Below are 12,241 nucleotides of genomic sequence, written 5' to 3'. Positions count from 1 at the left end.
CCTGACTGTATCCCTTTGCTACATATCTAGCTTTGTATGTCTCATTTCCCTTGTCATCTTCTTTGAGAGCATACACCCACCTTCCCCACTGCCTGTCTACCCTCTGGTAACGGTACAAGTGAGAAGGTGTTGTTTTCCTTAAACGTAGCCATCTCATCTCTCATTGCCTTTTCCAGTTCTCAGCTAGTTGTGATGCCAGAGCCTCTTTATAAGTCTGTGGCAACCCAACTGTAGCTCGGTAACAGTAATCAATAGTTAACTCACTGCCCTGTACTGAACATTCGTAGTCCTCCAAATACTTAGGCTTCTTTCTTACTCTACCTGTAAGTAGAGTCTGTATGTCAGTCTTAGTGTCAATGTCTGGGTTTGAGTCTTGCTCATTATCTGTTCCTTCCTTGTCAGTCTGTGGCTGAGTCACTTCTGTTGGTGTAGTTATCCACTCTATGTAGTGGTCTTCTGCTTGGTCCGTGTCAGTCTGCGTCTGACTCTCAGCTACTTCTTTTGTCATGAAGTGAACCAGCCTGTGTTTTTGAACCTTGCTTGTTTCTGCAAAATAAACCATATGAGCTGGTGAATGACGATCAAAACCAACAAAGATTCCCTTTTTGCATTTTGGATCTAGCTTTCTTGTGTTTTGTTCATACACTCTGAACCAAACTATTTCATTTTTGACAAATCTGGTCTCTTGCCAGTGAAAAGGAAATAAGGCGTTTCCCCTGTTCTCTTACAGTAACACCTGTTTCTTATGACTGCAGCTGTCCTTGCTGCATGAGGCCACAGCTCTTTAGGTTAACCTGACTCTATTAGCATGCAGCGCACCATTTCAAACGGAGTGCGCCAGTTCCTCTCTGCAGTCCCGTTTTGATGAGGAGAGTAGGGTGCTGACCTCTCATGCTTAATAGCATTGTCCCTTAGTAATGACTGGTACTCCTCAGATACAAACTCTGTACCATTGTCAGATCGCAACCGTTTAACTTTACCGTATGGCACTATGTCTGCCAGGAACTGCTTGGTTGCCTCAACTGCTTTGTTTTTATTCCTGAGGAAGTACACATAAATAGCACCAGAAAAATCATCAATGAAAGTGATGGCATATTTGTACCCTTCTAGTTACTCTGGGGAAATAGGCCCACCCAGGTCTGTGTGTATGAGCTCTAAAGGGCTTTGGCTCTTACATCTGCCTCCCTATTTCTGTTTTGAGTAAATTTGCCCTGCAGACATGTTTCTCATTGGTTTGGCTTACACTTTTTATCTTTGATTTTCATGCCATTCACAACATTTTCAAGTTTTACTATGTCACCATAGTTGCAATGACCCATTATTTCATGCCAAGTTTTCAGATCAAAACATGCATTACAAGAATCATCACTGTTCTCTTTCACAATGTCCAAATAGTACAGTCTGTCTTTTACCTTCATTTTACATGTAGTACCATCAGGAAGGATCATCTTGTTGTTGTTCTTTTCAAAGTTGAATTTTGCTCCTTTTGAAGCTGCTGCCTCCACAGACAGGATGTTTTGTGGGTATCCAGGGATCAAAAGGGTGTCTGTGAGCTTGACACTCACCACTCTTCCATTGCTGTCTGTGACTTCGATCTGGGCGTCCCCCTTCCTCAGCACACTGCCAGCGATCCGTGTCCCATCTGCCAGCTGCATGACGTGATTCATAGGCTGGAACGTCTCGTCGAATCTAATGAACGCTCCTTCGTTGGTCATGATGTGGGCAGAAGCACCGCTGTCCACAAGTAGTCCCTCCGGTTGTGCGCAGTGAGGTTGCCATTCACTCACCCTGAGTACAAAAGTCTCTCCCTCTGCTGCACGGTTGTCTCTGGCAGGCAAAGCGTTTTGCCCGGTGTCCGTGATGGTAGCCACCTTACTGGTGTTCTGTGCATTAGCAGCCCTAAAGCTCCGTTGTGCTTTCTTATCTCTGTTCCTACAGTCTTTTGCTTTATGTCCGACTTTTTCACAAATAAAGCATTCTCCACTGAAGTACTTCTTCTCTTTATTGTCTTTAAACTTTGGCTTAGTCGCTCTGAAGTTGGCGGTCATCACCTCATCTGTTCGCGGCCTGCGGCGGTAACGAAGCGAACATTCAAAGCTCTGCAGCCTAGCCTTGAACTCGTTAAAGGTTAGCACTTCTTTTGTCTGAGTGACATGAACAGAAAATAGGTTGTATTCATCAGTTAGTCCTTTTAACACCATCGTTACCAAAAGTGCATCACTGAGGGTCTCTTTGGCTCTGTTCAGTGCGGCCACGATCTTCTCAACACGTGCTAGATAGTCCACTAGTTCTTCCCTGTCAGCCATTAGCACATTGGTTAGCTCTGTGTAAAGTCCCACGATCCGTGGCTTTTCTTCAGACTCAAAATGGCGCCTTAGTATTTCTAAACTTTTCTTTCCATCGTCTGGCGCTTCATATAGGATTAGCATTAGCATTTTATCATCCAAACAACCGCACAGTTCTGCATACGCCATTTCATTTTTCCTACCGGCCTCCGCAGTGTCTTGTGGATTAGCTGCCGCTAGCTGACCTCCGAGGATAACGTCTTTGAGACCTACTGTTTTCAGGTACGCCAAGAACCTTGCCTCCCAAATGTGATAGCGGGCTTCATCTCCGTCAAACCTCGGCGGCAGTCCGCGTCCGTGTGTCCGCTGTACTTGTCTGGGCCCATAACCTGTTGTCGCACTCTAACACGCATCTGTCCCTAGTAGCCGCGCTGCTCGGCTGCACTCGCAGTACCAGGACCTTTACGCACAGTGGTGTGCCTTCAACAATAGGATTCTGCCACTTCGACCAAAGGATAAAGAAATGTCGGAGTGCAGGGACGTTGGATAAAAAATGGAAATGCCGCTACTCTGACAATAACACGTCAATATCGGAGTGATGGTATGTCGGATCGCCAACTGTAAAGTTACGTTAGCTAGTAGCCACTCACCTTCATAGTCGTAGGTGAAATTTTCAAAAAATAAACTGTGCCCGTTGTCCACTTTGGAGCGGGCTGTGATTCAATGTTGATCAATGAGACGATGTACGTCGGAAAAGGATATTTTCAGTAAATTTATAAGGGATGTAGTATATGTAAACAACTTCAGTTTGTCCATCATGAGTTCAATCAACAGAGTGACAATTCACCGGAAGTAGGCGTGCATAAAGGTCATCAGCGTGCATCAGCGTGATAATAGTCTATTGATGTACATAAAGATGGCAGCAATTACCATGTAGGAGACAGGACTGGTGCACGGTGTGGTTCAGGGTGTGGGTGTATTGCTCTGGTGCAGAGGGGGCGGGGCTCACGCGGGCAGGTGCGCGTGCAGGTGTGCCTGTGGAAGGATTTAAGTGAGCACTTACCTGTTACCCAGTTTTGACTGAGGGTCAGGGGTGGGTAGCCGTAATTTTTGTTGACTGCCACTCCTTTTCTATACTCACTATACTCACCCTTTATTCTGTCCATCTTCTTCTCTGCGCTCGGATAGCTGTATGTCCGTTAAATAATATACAAAATGCATTCTGGATCCGAGCGTATTAGTTTGCAATAGCCTTCATGCGCGTCACAAACTACGACTCCAGGACCCACTCTGATCTTCCTGAGCGGCTCTAAGGTTGGTCAACAAGCCGCTACATACCACCTAAAGGGACAAGTACTTTTAAAGATGTACTAGTGTGGTAAACGAGGGGTTAACACTTTGGAATGTTATATTTTATAATAAAATGTTGCAACAACGCCACCCCAAATCTAGTTTTGAGAAATGGAGTCTAAATGTAAGGCACACATGTAAGCATATCAATGAGAGGGAGAGAGCAAGGTTCCATCATTTACACAATCTTTCTTTTTTCTTTCTTTTTTTTTTGTTCTTAAATGTAGCTACATCAATAAAAATAGGCAAAACAGTAAAACACGACAGTGGAGGAAACAGACAACAGTGCAAAATGTTGAGAGGATGTTTTGAGATATATATGTACTCCTATGTGCAATGTTTAGAGTGGCAAGTGGCGTGTGCGTGAGTGAGGGACTGCGTGCGCGCCCCCGAGGCACGCGCTTTCAAAATGGGCCCGCGGAGCATACGGGTGTCTCTCTCTGTTTATTTTTCAGTGTGTGAAATGAATGGTAGGGAGGCGACCGGCGCGAGTGCCATGTTATTTAGTGCAGTACGGTAAATAAAACCACAAGTCTTGAGCGAAGAACTGACTTGTTTATTGAGCCCACGCACTTACTGAGGTTCCGAACACGGGAGTTGAACCCTGAGGGACGAGCGGCTGCTGCGCCCCTTTGGCCCTGGAGACGGTTCTCCCCTGTGTCCTCTGACCACGGTCCGAGGACCGAGACAGGAACGATTTAACCTGTTACCACCCACCTCATTTTGGTGTGTGCACAATAGCACCACATACCCAAATGCCATAGCTTATTAAAAGAAAACCTTAGAACCCACATGCTTGTGTGAGGCACCATTTTAAAGCTTAGGCCTTCTAGTTTCTGTAGATATGTACATGAAGACTGTGAGTGCTGCCTAACCTACAGTACAGTCAATTAAAATTGAAAAAAAATTGTATTTTTTTGCTTCGAAAAAAAAATAGAAAAAAATAAAGGCCTTAGCTTGGGTATACTTCGTGCTAGGCATTTGTGACTCACACTCATTGTTCAAGTTGTTGGCAACAACTGTGTAGAATTTCAGATCTCTAGGACAAAGGGTTTTGATGCTGTGAGCCTTTGTGTATACAAAATGACAATTCGGCACAAGATTGCCAAATTTGTGCCAAAATAAATAATAATAATAATAATAATAATAATTGTTATTATTATAATACTAATTCTTCTGAGCTTTAGGCATGTTTTCTCAAGAAAAAAAAACTAAAAGTAGCCAAAATTGTCCTCCAAGTGAAAGATCTGCCCAATATGGCCCCTTCCGCACTGCTCCCTGTCTCCCTCGCTCTTACGCTTATAAACACAGGGTCCGTTTCCAATACTATCTGAATGTCCCACCCACCGTTTGAAAGCTCTGGTGATAGGCTAAAACAATATGTCAATTACTTTCTGGAAGATCCAATGACTGAAGAGATTTCCCGTAAACAAACTGATGACGCGTGCGTAAAGCCAGGAAGTACGTGAGTGCGTTAGCTTCTTCAGCGGCTTGTCCCAGCTAAACCCCGGCACCGACAACAGCGGGGAGGGTCTCATTTTGAAGCTAAGAGTGTGAGGAAAACAAGCGTACCCAACAGTGCTAGCAAACCTGCTAGCAACGCAGTGGAGGGAGGGAGAGAAGAGAAACTTTTTTTCATATCATTGTATCCATCGATTCATACGGACGAGGGTTTTTTGGATTATTTCCCCACATGGAATTATTTTATGGAAAAAAAACAACTGTGGATTATTATGGACTATTGAGTACAACTTTTCATGGATTGAACGCGTTTTGGACCGACAGAACCGGCTCAAACTTAAGAAACGCGTATTTTATTCTTTGATTATGATGTGAATTTTTAAGTTATAGCGTTTTGGGCTCGTTGTATGGCATAAAATGAATGATATGGTTGTTTTATTGAGAAATTAAGCTTTCAAACGATGTATGGCATGCCAGTAGTGAAAACAATAATGAAGGTGAAAATACAGAGTGAAAATTTTTTTTGGGAAAACAAAAAACAAAATAAAACAAACAAAACAGCAGAGGTGATGTGCTCACGCCGCTGCAGGCCACCGCTGACATCTAAAAAGTTATGTTTTGAGAATTAAAATCTGAGCCTGCAGTACAAAGTTCTGGGCTAAAGAACACATACCGCCTACCGCCTTTGGAAGTGACAGTGCCAATCCCAGGCTAAATCAAAGACAACTTTGCGCAGAACTACTGCTTCCAGATGTGGTCCGAACAACATGGACCGGCACACGCTATAAACAGGGTGTCAGGGTTTTTGTTGCACTTACCTGATTGGTACTTCAACTCAAAATCAAAGGAGGCCAACTGGGTGGCCCAGCGCTGCACAACAGCTCCCAGTTTGGCTGACGCAAGATGGCTCAGGGGGTTGTTGACAGTATAGACCACACATCTGTGGCCTAGGAGATACTCCCTTAACTTCTCAGTCATAGCTCACTTAAGGCCCAGCAACTCAAGCTTCATAGCTCTGTAATTGGACATATTATGCTGAGTCGGATTCAACCTTTGACATAGGCAATAGGCCGCACCTTCCCTTCCTGCTTCTGGGAGAGCACTGCCCCCAATCCAGCATGACTTGCATCAACCTCCAAAATGAATGTGAGGGAAAAGTCATTGTAGGCAAGTACCGGAGCCATGGTGAGCTTGACTTTTAGAGCCTCAAAGCTCTGCTGACATTCTGGGGCCCAGGGTCCAGCATCACTCTGGATGGGCCTTTTTCTGGACTCTTACCAGTCAGTTCAGCAACTCTGCGATGTAAGGGAGCAGCCAATTTGGCGAAAACCTCAACAAAACTTCGGTAGTAGCTGGCGAATCCAAGGAAGGAACGTACTTCCGTGACTGTGGATGGTGTAGGCCAGTTAGCTACTACTTCAATTTCATCATGAGTGATTAGGTTGGTGCAACCCAAATCCTTATCATTTGCAGCAAACACAGAGGCGTACTGGCTAAGCAATGACTGCACTTTCACCTGTTCCTCAGGGGACAGGGAGGATAGGTCAATTGCTGCAAATGGGTCCGCAGCTGGGGCAGCAGCAGTTTGTGAGGAGACAATCGCAGCCACTGGAGAACCTCTGTCACGCCTGCTGGAAGGCTCACCACCGTGACATCGTCCAGTATCCCTATTAGGGTACAAGGATAAAGCAGCACGTCATGGTCACCAACATTGACAATCAGAACATAAGCGGTACACCGCACGCTCCCCAACATAAAAGGTGGCTCCCGACACTTTAAAGCCTCAATTATAATCATATTCACAGGAAAATAATATTTCTCTTCAAAATAGCTTTACTATTGTAACCGAGTGGTTAGACTATGTTCTGATTGTAGTGTGTCTGTGAATGCGTCCACCTGTGCGTCACTGCACGTGGTTCCCGGCGTCACCGATTACGCGATTAGAAAAGGCTGCGCACGCTGTAGTGGGGCAGTCGGGGCTTTCGGTGGCTTGCAAATGCAGCGCGTGTAAGTACCTGGAGTTGTTCCTTCAGTGTTTTTCGTTGAACTTGTTTTAATGTGGTGTTTCTGATTAAATCTAAAGGTGCTGTCTGGAGCAGACGGAGACGGCGGCCGCTCCTAACGCTCTCCCGGCCCCCATGTAGACTACGCCTATTCTAGAAACCAGGTAGAGGCTCTGGGTGATGCATGTTTGGGGGTGGTGGTGTTTGTTGGCATGTATTAATTGATGTGTCTCTGTGTGGCAGATTACACTGCTGCTGCTAGATTCTGCTCTCAAACTCTCAAATTCTCAGAGTCCAAGTCCCTGAAATTTTCTCGTGGAGTGATTCCGGAGTTTCTTTTACCTGAAGTGGGAGTGAAATTGCTAGGGGGGTGTGCAATCGCGCATAGTGCACTTGGGAACATCTAAAGTCCTAACAGTGAAGCCACGCACCTAGCACTTTGCATCTACAAAAAAATACTATAGCACATTTTTTATGTATAAATAGATTTGCAGTACAGTCCCTGACAAAAGTCTTGTCGCTTATCTATTTTGTAGAAACAAAAGCTTATAACCTGACTTTAAATTAATCGATTGGTTTTAGAAATGTCTCATATGAAAGCTAAAACCCTCCCAAATTATGTTCAGTATACTAAAATAAAATTGCTTCACTGAAGAAAGATTGATCATTTAATGAACACAGAAAGGTCAGATTTTGGCAAGACAAAAGTTTTGTCGCCTACAGAAAATTGAACAAATAATTTACTTCAAATACAAAAAATATGTTGCATAACGTCAGTGAATTAAGTAGTGGTGCTGTGAGATCCATATTTAATATCTTGTATGACTTCTATGAGCTTGAAGGACTGCATCCATGCGGTTCGACAATGATTCATACAATTTGTTGATGAAGTCATCAGGAATAGCAAAGAAAGCGTCTTACATGCCTCCCAGAGTTCATCAAGATTCTTTGGTTTTGCCTTCCATGCTACCTCTTTCATTCTACCCCAGACATGCTCAATGATGTTCATGTCTGGTGCCTGGGCTGGCCAGTCCTGGAGCACCTTGATCTTCTTCGCCTTGAGAAACTTTGATGTAAAGATAGAAGTATGTGATGGAGCACCATCCTACTGCAAAATTTGACCCCTTTTATGGTTGGGAATGTAAGAGGTAGCTAGTACTTCTTGATATTTTAGGCTATTGATATTGCCTTCCACCCTGCAAATGTCTCGCACACCCCCATACTGGATGTAACCCCAGACCATGCTTTTTCCACCACCAAACTTAACTGTTTTCTGGGTGAATCTTGGATCCATGTGGGCTCCAGTAGGTCTCCTGCAATATTTGCGGCGGCTGTGATGTAATTCAACCGAGGATTCATCTGAGAAATCCACCTTCTGCCACTTTTCCAGTGTCCATCCTTTTAGCAGGCTGTGGGCCTTGGCAAATGCCACACGTTTTTTTAATTGCCTTTTGTTTAGTGCTGGTTTCTGTGCACTGATTCGACCATGGAGGCCATTTTGAGACAGAATTCTACAAAACTGTTCAGGTTGACACAGGGACTTGAGGTGACCAGGCCTGGTGGAGCTCTGCTGCGGTGGAAAAGGGGCTGGCCTTGGATTTTCAAATCAACAAATGGTCCTCCCGAGCAGTTGTTTTGCGGGGTCTGCCGGACCTGGGTTTGTCAAAAACATCTCCAGTCATTTCAGATCTTTTTCTTATTCTTTGTACTTGACGCTGAGACACATTGAAGGTGTCAGCCACCTCAGCAGTGGATCTGGGGCCTCATTTATAAAAACTGCACAGGAGTTGTCGTAAGTTAGTGCGTACACCTAGTAGCTACGACAAGGCGTGCGCCACGCAAACTCCATATTTAGAAAACCCACCGCACGCACCAAACCACGCAATCTTTGCTTTATAAATCCCACCTGCAACTAGAATTTGCGCACGTAAACCTACGTCACGTCACGCTCTCTCCACACCTCCACCTCACCATAAAAGGAGCATGTAAAGTGACTCGTGAATGAGATTTCCCTAAACATGAGCCGATAATCAGTGGGTTTGACCGAGACACGCGGGACAGAGGGAGGAGGACGCTCCATGCAGCACCACATGATCACGACAAAGACTTTATTAAATACTTTATTAAACCTTGTTTAATAAATAAATACAAAACTAAAAGTGACAACAATGACTCATCTGTTCATTTAATCATATTTCATAATATTTAGGCAGCACATCTTTGCAGTAAAGCCCATGTGTTTTTTCGCTGTTTCAAGCATTTTATCGCTATATTTTTAAGTCTGTGTTAGATTTGTGTTCTCATATTATTTTTATTCTAACTTTATTATGCACTTTATTTTGTACTGTGAATGTTTTTTTTTTTTTACTTCCTGTTGAGTTCACTTCCGCTGTCTTGTTGGATAAAAACGCGGGATCTTGCTGCTGTTATTTTTTTATGTCGCATATGTTAAAATAAAGACACAAAGAAGACAAAACATATCTTTGCCTGATTCAAGCATGTCCGAGGAGCAAAAATAATCTAACAAGCGCAACAGGTTATGGGCCCAGGCGCGATACGGGCGGAAGATGGCAAAGGTTGGTGTTCAGTGGAGATGAAAATGACTACGAACTTTGGGAAGTAAAATTTCTCGGCCACTTACGCATTATAGGGCTGAAAGACTTTATACTCTCAACCACCGAACCGGACGCCGACAAAAATGCAGAATGTTACGCTGAACTCATACAATTTCTTGACGATAAGAGTCTCTCTCTCGTCATGCGGGATGCAGCCGATGACGGCAAAAAGGCTCTCAAGATACTACGAGACCACTACGCCAGCAAGGGTAAGCCAAGAGTCATCGCGCTGTATACAGAGCTTACATCCCTTCTAAAGAGACCAGATGAACCCGTGACGGACTATATTATACGAGCTGAAAAGGCAGTAACCGCACTAAGAAATGCTAATGAAGTCATAAGTGATGGCCTCATTATCGCCATGATTTTGAAGGGACTTCCTGAAGCTTACAAGCCTTTTGCCATTCACACAGTCCAAAGCAAAGAGGATATAACATTCATCCAGTTTAAGAGCAACCTTCGGAGTTACGAAGAAACAGAAAAGTTTGAAAATAAACCAAAGGCAGACAATGTGATGAAAGTAAACATAACATCAGTCACATGTTATGGATGTGGAACTCGTGGACACATCGCCAAAGACTGTCCCCAAAAAGCTGCTCCAAAATGGTGTACCTACCATAGAAGCTCTACACACAGTGATGAGACATGTAGAAGGAAAAATAAAAACAAGGATGATGCCAAGCAGATAGCTGAAAGACAAGGAGAGAAGAAAGACGAACAAACTTTTGTGTTTAAAGTCAGCAACAGACTTCTACCCAGTGACATAATAAAGGAAAGATTGATGGTTGACTGTGGAGCCACCTCACATATCATTACAGAGAAGTACAGGTTCATACATTTTGATGAGACCTTTGATCCTGGGAAGCACTACATGGAACTTGCTGATGGCTCCAGAACCAACAACATTGCGCTGAAGAGGGGGGATGCCAACGTCGCTCTCCAAGATGTACAAGGCCACTGGACCACCATCACGCTAAAAGATGCCCTCTTCATCCCATCCTATCCGCAGAGCATTTTCTCTGTGAAAGCTGCTACAGCATATGGAGCCCAAGTGATGTTCAAGAAAGGGCAGAATGAGCTCATCAACAAAGACGGGACAGCATTCACCATTGAGGAACACAACAGACTCTACTACTTGAAAATGGTAAACAATAACTCTGCATTTCATGACATAGGATCTTGTGATAAAATAAACCTGACGTGATGTAAAAACATGGCACGAAATATTAGGCCACTGCAATATAAGTGATGTGTATAAGCTACCTGATGTTGTAGAAGGAATGAAAATAATCGGTAATGCAAAACTAGAATGCAATGTGTGCACAGAAGGGAAATTCATAAACAACAGAAACAGAAAAAGTGACCCAAAAGCATGTGAACCTTTAGAATTGGTACATACAGACTTAGCTGGTCCCATTGAGCCAAGCAGTCAGAGTGGGCATAAATACGCAATACTATTTACAGATGATTTCTCAGGGGCTGTCTCAGTTTATTTCCTCAAAAACAAAAGTGATGCCACAGTGGCAACTGAAATGTTTCTAGCAGACAGTGCACCTTATGGACGTGTCAAGTGCATTAGATCAGATAATGGCACCGAATTCATAAGCAGCAACTTTAAGACCCTATTAAGAGAAAAGGGTATAAAACATGAAACATCTGCGCCATATTCTCCTCATCAGAATGGTACAGCTGAGAGACAGTGGAGAACTTTGTTTGAGATGGGAAGGTGTCTTTTGTTGGAAAAGGGGTTACCTAAAGCCTTGTGGCCTTATGCCATCCAAAATGCTGCTCACATCCGAAATAGATGTTACAATAACAGAACCAAAAGTACACCATATCAGATGCTCACAGGCAAAAAAGCCAGATCTCTCTAAACTGTGGATATTTGGATCCAAGTGCTATGCATACACTCATGACCACAAGAAACTAGATCCTAGATGTGTAAAGGGAATATTTGTTGGCTATAGTAAAAATAGCCCCGCATACTTGGTTTATAATTCAAACACAGGGAAAGTGTCAAAACATAGACTGGTTAAGTTTATCAAAGATAGCACAGCTGAACAAGTTGAACAACAGACACAGACTGAAGAAAATGACTCAGAAATACATCTGCACAGTTACAAAGCACCTGTACCTGAAAATACTCATTTAAGTGAACGACTACAGGAAATGGAGGAGGACACAAATGAACTGGACTGTGACAGTGCAGACACGAAAGAAATTGAGGAACAAGAACAACGCTATCCTAAAAGAGAAACAAAACCTCCAAAATACTTGGAGGATTATACATCTAACTGTAAAGATGAGTTTGTAACCTCTCTAAGCATTGATTATTGCTACAGGACAGCATGTGGGATTCCACAAACCTTTAAGGAGGCTCTGATGTCCCCAGAGGCCTCCAGATGGGAACAAGCAATGGCAGAAGAGATGAAGTCTCTCAGAGAAAACGAGACATTTGAATTGACAACATTACCTGAAGGTAGAACCACTGTAGGTGGGAAGTGGGTTTATGCACTAAAAGAAAATG

This window comes from Boleophthalmus pectinirostris, unplaced genomic scaffold, assembly GCF_026225935.1.
Source record: "Boleophthalmus pectinirostris isolate CB_2022bp ecotype Guang Dong unplaced genomic scaffold, ASM2622593v1 HiC_scaffold_7, whole genome shotgun sequence".
NCBI classification, from domain to species: Eukaryota; Metazoa; Chordata; class Actinopteri; order Gobiiformes; family Gobiidae; genus Boleophthalmus; species Boleophthalmus pectinirostris.
The sequence above is the reverse complement of the archived record's forward strand: the minus strand, read 5'-3'. Positions refer to the sequence as shown.